This window comes from Mustelus asterias, chromosome 2 (assembly GCF_964213995.1).
Source record: "Mustelus asterias chromosome 2, sMusAst1.hap1.1, whole genome shotgun sequence".
Lineage (NCBI taxonomy): Eukaryota > Metazoa > Chordata > Chondrichthyes > Carcharhiniformes > Triakidae > Mustelus > Mustelus asterias.
The window spans coordinates 75,146,173-75,157,581 of record NC_135802.1 but is presented as its reverse complement, the minus strand read 5'-3'; the positions used below and the strand labels follow the sequence as shown (position 1 = coordinate 75,157,581).

The 11,409-nt window shown below is 43.9% G+C and overlaps 1 non-coding gene across 1 annotated transcript; it reads left to right on the top strand.

The window, feature by feature from the left end:
* The first annotated feature begins 5,495 nt into the window (after positions 1-5,495).
* On the top strand, positions 5,496-5,577 carry trnas-uga (transfer RNA serine (anticodon UGA)). The gene has a single exon. It is a non-coding gene; the product is annotated as a tRNA-Ser (tRNA).
* Positions 5,578-11,409: the final 5,832 nt, after the last annotated feature.

The following is an 11,409-nucleotide window of genomic DNA, read 5'->3' as shown; positions in this document are numbered from 1 at the left end:
GTTGGGATAGGAGCAGCATTTTCAGAATGGCAACCTATAACTAATGGAGTGTCACAGGGATCAGAGCTGGAGCCACAATTATTTACAATATACATTAATGACTTGGACGAGGGAAGTGAATGTACTGTTGCCAAGTTCAAGGATGACACAAAAATAGGTGGGAAGGCAAGTGGTGGGGATGACACAGAGGGCCTTATTTTATCATTTTGATTCTAAGTACTGGGCGGACTTGAAACTGGGAGTGTTTCAGATCCGACTTTTAGACACGTTCTCAGGCGCCCCCAGTTGCACTTTGCCTGAAAAAATATCAGCAATTCCAAATCGTGCTGCAGAAGTCTGTGGGCGGGACTTAATGCGTCCGAAACCCTGCAGCTCCGATCTGCCTCCAACTGTGCATGCGCAGAAAGAAAGGATAGATTGCGGCTCCCCTGCCACACTCGTCCCGGGCTGGATAATGCCTCCCCCTGACCTCCATAGACATAGCCCAACCCCCACAACATTACTGACCCCCTTATCCCCCCACCCCCCAGACAGATCATAGGCCCCTCCCCCTCTTCCCCTCCACCGATCTCAGGCAGAGTGGCTGTGGACCCCCCTTTCCCTCCACTGATCTCAGGCAGAGTAGCAGCAGACCCCCCCCCCCTTCCCCTCCACTGATCTCAGGCAGAATGGCAGCAGACGCCCCCTTCCCCCCCACTGATCTCAGGCAGAGTGGCAGCGGACCTCCCCTTCCCCTCCACTGATCTCAGGTAGAGTGGCAGCGGACCCTCTTTCCCCCCCCAAACCTCCTCACCAACTGCAGGGCCCGAATCAGACTTTTATGGAGCATGTCTGTTTCGCGCCAATTCTGGACAGGCGAATGTGGTGGTAAAGGGGGAAGTGCCAGTAAAGTTGGGCGTGCAGCCCATTAAGTTAATTTAAATGCATGCAAATGCAGTTAAATGGCTGTCACGCCCATTTCAGGCGCAGCACCGATGGCGGCCATTTTTGGGCCTTGGTAAAGGGGGAACTGGCGCAGAGGCGGACGTAGATCACGCTACTCACTTCATGCCCGACTTTACCACGCTTTTGCGCCTGAAGACTGGGGGCAACGCGATGGTAAAATCGGGCCCAGAGTCTACAGAGGGATTTGGACAGGTTAGGTGAGTGGGCAAAAACTTGGCAGATGGAATACAGTGTAGGAAAATGTGAAGTTATTCACTTTGGAAGGAAGAATAAAGAAACTGAGTGTTATTTAAGTGGAGAAAGACTGCAGAAAACTGCAGTGCAGAGGGATTTGGCGGCCCCTGTGCATGAATCACAAAATGCTAGGAAGCAAGTTTAGCAGGTTATTGGGAAAATAAATGGAATGCTGGACTTTATTTCAAAGAGAATGGAGCATTATGATAGTGAAGTCTTGCTAAAACTATACACAGCATCAGTTAGATCACACCTGGAATACTGTGAACAATTTTGGTCCCCTTATCTAAGGAAAGATATACTGACATTGGAGGCAGTCCAGAGAAGATTCACTTGGTTGATCTCAGGTATGGAGGGATTTTCTTATGAGGAGCGGTTGAGTAAGTTGGGCCTGTACTCATTGGCATTTAGAAGAATGAGAGGCGACCTTATTGAGACATATTGGATTCTCAGGGACCTTGACAGGGTTGATGCTGAAAGGTTGTGGGAGAGTCGAGGACCAGAGGGCATAATCTCAGAGTTAGGGCTGCCCATTTAAGACGGAGATGAGGAGGAATTTCTTCTCTCAGAGGGTAGTGAATCTGTGGAATTCTTTATCGTAGAGGGAGGTAGAGGCTGGGTCATTATGTATAGTCAAGGATGAGGTAGACAGATTTTTAATCAGTAAGGGAATCAATGGTTTTGGGGATAAGGTGAAAAAGTTGAAGATTAACACATCAGATCAGTTATGATCTCAATGAATGGTGGAGCAGACTCAATAGGCCGGATGGCCTCCTTCTACTCCTACGTCTTATAGTCTTATGGTCTTATAAATGGTCAGCCTGTTACCACCCATTTTACAACCCTGCTGAAGTTGAATTTCATCCCCTTCTATATTTCCACATTGCTAGTCCTTCACCATAACTGATACACTGCTATTCTCACATTTTCATGCTGACATATGGTAAACTTATTATAATGCAATTTCACCAACCTCTTTACATTTTTACTCTGATAAATTTCCTTTTATGGATCGCTTTGTCTTTGAACAACTAAACAGCAAACGTGTAGAATATGATCCTCCAAATGTGACATTAGTTAAAGCTAATGCATAATAAATATTTTATATGCATACAGCAAATTAGAATTGTGGCATAATTAACATCAGAAAATTATTATTAATGGATGACTTTGGAAACTGCTAACACCACATATTCAACCACCGGGAAAGTAAGTCTTTCTTGCTTGTATTAAGGAACAAAGCTTAAAAAAAATTAAAGTAATGGATAATGCAAAAAGAACTTCATTTAAATTATTCTGATATGTCCGGGATTTATTGGAAATATCATAATTTGTTTTCCCCTTCCAATTACATTTCATACATAAAACATAATGTTAAAACCCTTAAGTTACAGGATAAGTACTTCAAGAAAGGTAAAAATAACATTATGAAAACAGATCTTGTACATCTTGGGTAAACATTCTCGAGCACTTTCTGCATAATAATCACTCCACCAAAAATGTTTTATTGTGTAAGACATTTTGACATTTTAAGGTAGTGTAGAAATTCAAATATTGCTATTATTATGATGAAATCTGCGAGTGTGTGTATATTTGTTGAGCAGTGGAGCATTATACTGTGAAGGGATTAGAATAATATCTTTTCACCTCAGGGATCAGGGCTTGAAACCCAGACTCAGATGGATGGAGTGGAAGATTCCTCCTGCTGGCTCTACAGATCCCCCATGAAATGAAAAGAAACAACTGCAAACTCTTGAACCCTTTGTTAAATAAAAAGAAAGCATAGAAAATGCTGAAATGCACAGCAGGTTTGACAGTAGATGAAGTATTTTTTCCAGAAAAATTTACCTTTCATTTTTCTTTACAGATGCTAACGGATTTGCTAAGTATTTCAACACTTCCTGTTTTTTATTTAAAACCATACATGAAATTATTCTGACCATCATTGTCACAGTTTCTATGCCATATAATACAAAACTGATTGTCAGTAAGTTGTAAATTTCTCTCTCAGAGAACGCAAGGGCGTTTGATATCAGAATTTAACAAAATATCACATGGTGCCATTCTGACACTAAGAATGAAAGATGTTGATGGAGCAGAGGGAACGTTTGTTTACATTTAACCAGTACTTCACTAGTGCTGAGAGGTTAAACTCAGGCTTTTAGTTGATGTGAAGCCTTTGGGGAAAAATTTCAATGCCGGCATTAAAAGGCTGTGGAATCCTCTGTATGGTTTGCCCCATTAAAAAGCTTCTTTTACTGCATTTCTGCCTAATGTAACTAATTGTGCTATGCTTTAAGCTAACTTAAGCTAATTTGGCCACATTTTAAAACTCAGCTTGGAATTCTGGGTTCAGCTTAGAAAATTGGCTACATTCTTTGAAAGTACAATGCGAGGTAAACAGGCTTTCTCATAAGGTAAACAGCAGTGATTCATGGCCACAGATGCCAATTGTTTATGCAGCTAGAGACTGCTTGTACTCAGCTCTTTAAAAAAACACGGATAACCGAAAAGCTATATTGTTAATAACAGCTACGTATTCAGTTCAGTTGGTGTTCAGTTGCTGTTGGAATGCTGTACAAGCTTTTGAGGCAAGATCTCTCTCTCACCAGTAAAATTAATCTCTTTCGCTTTCTGTAAAATGCTAATTATAAAGGACGCTTAATAAAGAAGTTTCCACTTCGAACCAGTTGTGCCTACGTCTATTCTAAAGGAATGAACGAATCCTACAAAGGCACCAAAGAAAATTCAACAGATAAATGCAGCAATATCACTAAATATGTCACTTTTTAATTTTCTTTTGCATACAAATAGAAATTTCAGGTCCTGTGGGAAAGAATGCTAAAATTATTTTATAAAGTATTTTGAGCAATTGCCAGATTGTGCATTCACAGATTGCCCCCATAAAATAGCAGGTGTTTAGGGTCAATGTGATGTCTTTAAATTTGAAAACAACTATCACAGTATCACCTATAAGTGTAACAAAAATGATTTCTGTATAAAAGATGCATCCCGCAGACTAAAAGCAAAATACTGTGGATGCTGGAAATCTGAAATAAAAACAGAAAATGCTGGAAAGAGTCAGCAGGTCTGGCAGCATCTGTGGAGAAAAGAGTCATACAGATTCCAAACATTCTCTCTGTTTCTCTCTTCACAGATAACGCTAGACCTGCTGAGTCTTTCAAGCATTTTCTGTTCTTATTTCACGCCGCATATCAAACTGACTAAATAGCAAAAGGCCATCACTGCAATGGTGAGACTTTTTGATAATTCTCTTGAAGTAATCAACAAGAGGTCATTCCAAGCACAAGTCTGCCACAATTTCAGATTGGTAATTGTAACAAAGTCCTGCCAATGTACCTGATCCTTCAGCTTATACGTGAAAACAGCTTGCACAACTCTCGTGGTGTTTCTTTGGAGACAAAGATTTTAGGAAGCTTCGTGCTCAGCGATTGCAGTCCCACGGGTAGCCAGTTAGACCTAACTATGACTGGCAGATACTCCCACAGTGGGTTCAAGTGAAGGTGCAATCATTGCTTGGGGGCAATTTGTTTTTTCCTTCTCTTCTATTTTTCACTCAGTCTCAAGGATATCTGTAGCACTCCCGATGTACCACCTCTAGGCATCGCGATCTAGTGCCTGTGCTTCCCCCTGATGATGGTCGATGTGACACTCAAAGAGAGGGGAGTCCTTGAAATGTTTGTGTGGATCTCCTCTGTTCCCTTTGTCAGTGGTCAGCTCTTCATACAACACAATCTTGGACAGCTGACTGTCATCCATCTGGGCAACTTAGTCTACCCAATACAGTTGACTTTGCAGAAGGATGGCCTCAATGCTGGAGATGTTAGCTGTATCCAAGATATAGTGTTTGTGATGCAGTCTCGCCAGTGAATATTGAGCATGCTGTGGAGGCAGTGCCGATGGAAGTGTTCTCAAAGGCACACATGACAGTGGTAAGGGACTCCTGACTCACTACCATACAGGAGGGTGGTGAGGATAATGGTTTTATACGCTTTGATTTGCACTGTGCTCCAAAACTGTGGATGCTCCACACTGGTCTGGAGAATTTGCAGGACTAGAAGCTTTAAAATACAATGGAACAGAATTGAGCTTGGGAAGGGCTAAACAATTGACTTCCCTAGAAGTCTTGGACACTATTTATACGCAAGGATACAGTGGGAGAATTGCATACAATGTACAACTCAGAAACCAGCCATTTCATCAACTGCCAGTTTTTATACTCCATTCAATCTCCTCCCATTCTTCATCTAACCCTATCAGCGCATCTTTCTGTCAATTTATCCCTCACTGGATTAGCTGCGATGGCCGAGTGGTTAAAGCGTTGGACTTGAAATCCAATGGGGTTTCCCCACGCAGATTCGAACCCTGCTCACAGCGAGTGTGAGTGAAGCTGCTTATTCTCTTTGGGGCAGCACAGTGGCACAGTGGTTAACACTGCTGCCTCACAGCGCCAGGGACCCAGGTTCGATTCCTGGCTTGGGTCACTGTCTGTGTGGAGTTTGCACATTCTCCCCGTGTCTGCGTGAGTTTCCTCCGGGTGCTCCAGTTTCCTCCCACAGTCTGAAAGACGTGCTGGTTTGGTGCATTGGCCCGAACAGGTGCCGGAGTGTGGCAACTAGGGGAATTTCACAGTAACTTCATTGCAGTGTTCATGTAAGCCTTACTTGTGACGAATAAATAAATATTACATTATTATCTAGCTTCCCCTTAAATACATTTATGCTACTGCGTCCTTGTAGTAGCAAGTTCCACATTCCAACCACTCTCTGGGTAAAGAGGTTTCTTGCTTTGGTTTTCTTAGTGACCATCTTATATTTATGGCCCTTGGTTCTAATCATCTCACAATTAGAAATGGCTTCTCTCTATCTAATGTATCAAACCATTTCACCATCTTAAAGATCTTTATTAAGACCTGCGGGGGGCCAAGGGGATTGGGGGACTTGGGGGTGGGGGGAGTGTATGGGAGTGTGAGTTGGGGGGAATCCCATAGGGGGTCGTTGGGGTGAGGATTACTGTGGGGGAGTGGTTAGTCAAGGGGTGGGAGAGTCCATTGGGGGGGCCGGGGTGACTTCCATGTGGTGTTCGGTCAGGGTATTTAAAATAGTTACGCAGAAGTTAAAAGATGTTATATTGCTTCTAAATTTTTCTGAATAACTATTGGTGTAACCCTGGCTGAACCAGCTGAAGTTAGTGAGCTAAATCGCTTCATTGGATTGCTCCCAGTGCAATTGTTCAGAGGAAGTTAGTATGTCTGGGCAATTGCCATGCAGACCCTTATCTGGGAATGTCAGAGAGGGATTCTCCAATGCATTTTTGGGGTACCCCTCAAATCCAACACTCGGGAGCCAGGAAGTTACAGCCATTGAGAGAGTCACAATGCCTGTTCAATAAGGAGAAAATTATGTTGGCTGCAGAGTAGCAGGAACTTGAAGCCTCGGTGACTGCATGGATTCCATCAATTCAGGCTTGTAGTTTAGGAAATGCAGCCATGCGGTGACATTGGACAATTGCTTCACACTCTTGTTGCTATTCCATAGGAAAAAGACAAAAACATTGACCACCTTAAGCAATGCACTAAACAACTGTGCAACTGTGTGTTTCTTCAATAGGGAGGACACTGCCTGATGTCACAGGTGATCTCTAAATCAGCCAAGAAAGAGACGGAGGCAGAAAGTTGGTAATTATCATGAGCAATGTCACCCCATGGCGACACTTTGTAACAGATGGCACCTTGCAGAACTGGCTCCCCGCTGATCCAGAGCCTGTCAAAACACTTGTTTTTGTTCATTACCATACTGGCTTGCCAGAGCCTACAGACAGTAATGAGAATTACAGGTAGTCCTTATTTTAACACCATGAGGTGCAACCCCACAGCACCATTTGCTGCAGCCCAACCTGAGCCAAGTTTACATATTGCTATCAAGTGATGGTTTATCATATGTAATTTTACTGCTCCAGAATTTAGGGAGGGAGTTTCTGAATATAGGTTTGAGGAGTTTCTGAATATAGGTTTGTTGGTTGAGCAGAGGGGGTAATTCACTGGAGGCCATTGAACAAAGAATGTTTTTTCAGCTGGTAAAAAGAGCTTTGAAAAAGTCAAACACGGATATTCTTCCCTCCATCATGAAGACAGAAGTGGGGATGTTTGCTGATGACTGCAGTGTTTACTATAATTCACGACTCCTCAGATGAAACAGCCCATGCCCCATTGCAACATTCAAGATTTCACTTAAATGGAAAGTAATCGTTTCCCGATTCTCTCCAGGTTTTGAATGCCCGCCGTTCTCTGATGGCGAACGTGGGCTGAAAATCCAGGGACTACTGTTTAAAAATAAGGGATGGTGGAATTTAAAAACTCAATTAAAAAAAAACCCGGAATTAAAACTCTAATGACGACTATGAAACCATTGTTAATTGTCCCCCTTTCGGGAAGGAAATCTGCTGTCCTTAACTGGTCTGGTTGACTCATAAATGGCCCAGTAAATCATTCAGTTGTATTTATTTAAGACAGTGATGGTAAAAATTATTTTCTCTCAGTGGGTTGTAAGACTTTGGAATTCTCTTCCTCAAAAGGTGGCTGAGGCAGTCTTTGAATATTTTTAAGACAGAAGTCGATAGATTCTTGATAAGCAATGGGGGTAAAAAGTTATTGGGGGTAGGCAGGAGTGTGAAATTGAGTGTGAAATAGATGAGCAATGATGTTATTCAATGGAGAAGCAAGCTCGAGGGGCCGAGTGGCCTATTTCTGCTCCTACTTTGTATGTTTATATCAACAAATTAAAAACATTTGGTGAATCTAAACTTGGATATTAAAAGCCTCTAGACTGTAGAAAGACAAACCTTTTAATCTCTCCTTTATCCCTGCAACTGTGCTAATTGCTCACCTAAATGTGTCCCTCATTGCCCCTCATTCTCAATCACTGTGTTGCAATTAAGACTCAATGCACAGCCTCCTGCTGATTCTTTCCCAGGCCTCAAAACTCCAGCCCTCCCCCAACCAGTCCTCCCTCCTACAACTTAAAAGATCCAACAACTAAAAAGAAATCAAAGGATGCTGTTTGTTTTGAAAGGGGAACAAAATCCTCTGAAACGCTGCCTCATTCCCAGGAGATTTCTCTGTCATTCTTATAGTGTGGTGAGGAGGCAGTGGTATTGTCATTAGACTAGTAATGCAGGGACCCAGGATAATACTCTGGAGATCTGGGTTCAAATCCCACCATGGCAGATGGTGGAATTAAAAAACTCAATTTTTAAAAATCCGGAATTAAAACTCTAATATTGACCATGAAACCATTGTTAATTGTCCTCCTTTTGGGAAGGAAATCTGCTGTCCTTACCTGGTTTGGTTGTGGCTCATTAATAGCCCAGTAAATCATTCAGTTATATTCAACCACTACAAATAGAACAAGAAGAAACAAAACCAGATGGACCTCACAACATTGACATAGGCATGGAAATGACAATGGCAAACCCAGCCCTATCAACCCTGCCATGTCCTCCTTACTAACACAGTAAGAAGTCTCACAACACCAGGTTAAAGTCCAACAGGTTTATTTGGTAGCAAATACCATACGCTTTCGAAGCGCTGCTCCTTCGTCAGATGGAGTGGAAATGTGCTCTCAAACAGTGCACAGAGACACAACATCAAGTTACAGAATACTGATTAGAATGCGAATCCCTAAAGCCAGCGAGGTCTTAAAGGTACAGACAATGTGGGTGGAGGGAGCATTAAACACAGGTTAAAGAGATGTGTAATGTCTCCAGACAGAACAGCTAGTGAGATTCTGCAAGCCCAGGAGGCAAGCTGTGGGGGTTACTGATAATGTGACATAAATCCAACATTCCGGTTTAGGCCGTCCTCATGTGTGCGGAACTTGGCTATCAGTTTCTGCTCAGCGACTCTGCGCTGTCGTGTGTCGTGAAGGCCGCCTTGGAGAACGCTTACCTGAAGATCCAAGGCTGAATGCTCGTGACTGCTGAAGTGCTCCCCCACAGGAAGAGAACAGTCTTGCCTGGTGATTGTCGAGCGGTGTTCATTCATCCGTTGTCGCAGCGTCTGCATGGTTTCCCCAATGTACCATGCCTCGGGACATCCTTTCCTGCAGCGTATCAGGTAGACAATGTTGGCCGAGTTGCAAGAGTAGGTACCGTGTACCTGGTCGATGGTGTTCTCACGTGAGATGATGGCATCCGTGTCTACGGTCCGGCACGTCTTGCAGAGGTTGCTGTGGCAGGGTTGTGTGGTGTCGTGGTCACTGTTCTCCTGAAGGCTGGGTAGTTTGCTGCGGACAATGGTCTGTTTGAGGTTGTGCGGTTGTTTGAAGGCAAGAAGTGGGGGTGTGGGGATGGCCTTGGCGAGATGTTCGTCTTCATCAATGACATGTTGAAGGCTCCGGAGGAGATGCCGTAGCTTCTCCGCTCCGGGGATGTACTGGACGACGAAGGGTACTCTGTCCACTGTGTCCCGTGTTTGTCTTCTGAGGAGGTCGATGCGGTTTTTCGCTGTGGCGCGTCGGAACTGTTGATCGATGAGTCGAGCGCCTTATCCTGTTCTTATGAGGGCATCTTTCAGCGTCTGGAGGTGTCTGTTGCGATCCTCCTCATCCGAGCAGATCCTGTGTATTCGGAGGGCTTGTCCGTAGGGGATGGCTTCTTTAACGTGTTTAGTCTCCTTACTAACATCAGGATGCTTGCCTTCTGGGTGGGGAACTTCAATGTCCATTACCAAGAATATCTCGGTAGTACCACCACAGACAGAGCTGCTAGACTGGGACAGCGACAGGTGGTGAGGGAACCAAGAGGGAAAACGTAATTGACATCCCCACCTGACAGTTTTAGTAGGAGTGTCCATGACAGTTTTAGTAGGAGTGTCCACTGCACAGTCCTTGTGGAGACAAAGTCTTATCTTCACATTGAGGATACCCTCCATCGTGCTGTGTGGCATTACCACCCTGCTAAATGGGATCAACTTCAAACATATCCAGCAACTCAATCCGGGCATCCATGAGATGCTGTTGGCCGTCAGCAGCAGCAGAATTGTACTCAAGCACAATCTGTAACCTCATGGCCTGGCATATCCCCCCCACTCTCCCATTACCACCAAGTCATGCGATCAACTCTGGTAAATGAAGAGTGCAGAAAGAAATGCATGGAGTAGCACCAAACATACCTAAAAATTAGATGTCAACCTGGTGAAGCTACAACACACTTGCGTGCCAAACAGCAAGTAATGGACAGAGCTAAGCGATCCCACAATCAACGGATCAGATCTAAGCACTGCAGTCCTGCCACATCGAGCCACGAATGGTGGTGGACAATTAAATAATTCACTGGAGAAGGAGGAGCCAAATATCCCCACCCTCAATAATGGGGGAGCACAGCACATCAGTGCAAAAGATGCATTTGCAACAATCTTCAGCCAGAAGTGCCAAGTGGATGATCCATATTGGCCTCCTCCAGAGGTCTCCAGCATCACAGATGTCAGTCATCAGCCATTCAATTCACTTCCATGTGATGTCAAAAAATGGCTGAAGGCACTGGAAACTGCAAAGGCTAAGGGCCCTGACAATATGCTGGCAATAGTCCTGAAGACTTGAAGAACTTGCCTCACCCCTTGCCAAATTGTTCCAGTACAACTACAACTTTGGCATCTATCTGGCAATATGGAAAATTGCCCAGGTATGTCCTATGCTCAAGATATAGGACACATCCAACCCAGCCAGTTTATTGCCCCATCAATCTATTTTACATCATCAGCAAAGTGATGGAAAGGGTTATCAAGCGGCACTTATTCAGCCACAAGCTGCTCATGACTGCTCAGTTTGGGTTCCACCAGAGGCACTCAGCTCCTGACCTCATTACAGCCTTTGTTCAAACATGGACAAAAGAGTTGAACTCCGGGGGTGAAGTGAGAGTGACAGCCCTTGACATCAAAACTACATTTGACTGAGTGTATCATCAAGGAGTTCTAGCTAAACTGGAGTCAATGGTAATCGGGGAAAACTCTCTATTGGTTGGAGTCATACCTCTCACAAAGGAATATGGTTGTGGTGGTTGGTAGTCAGTTTTCTCAACTCCAGGACGTTACTTGAGGAGTTCATCATAAGTTCAGAAGCGGGAATGTTCACTGTGTTAACATCATTCATGACTCCTCAGGTACTGAAGCAGTTCATGTCCAAATGCAGCAAGGTCTGGATAATATATAAACTT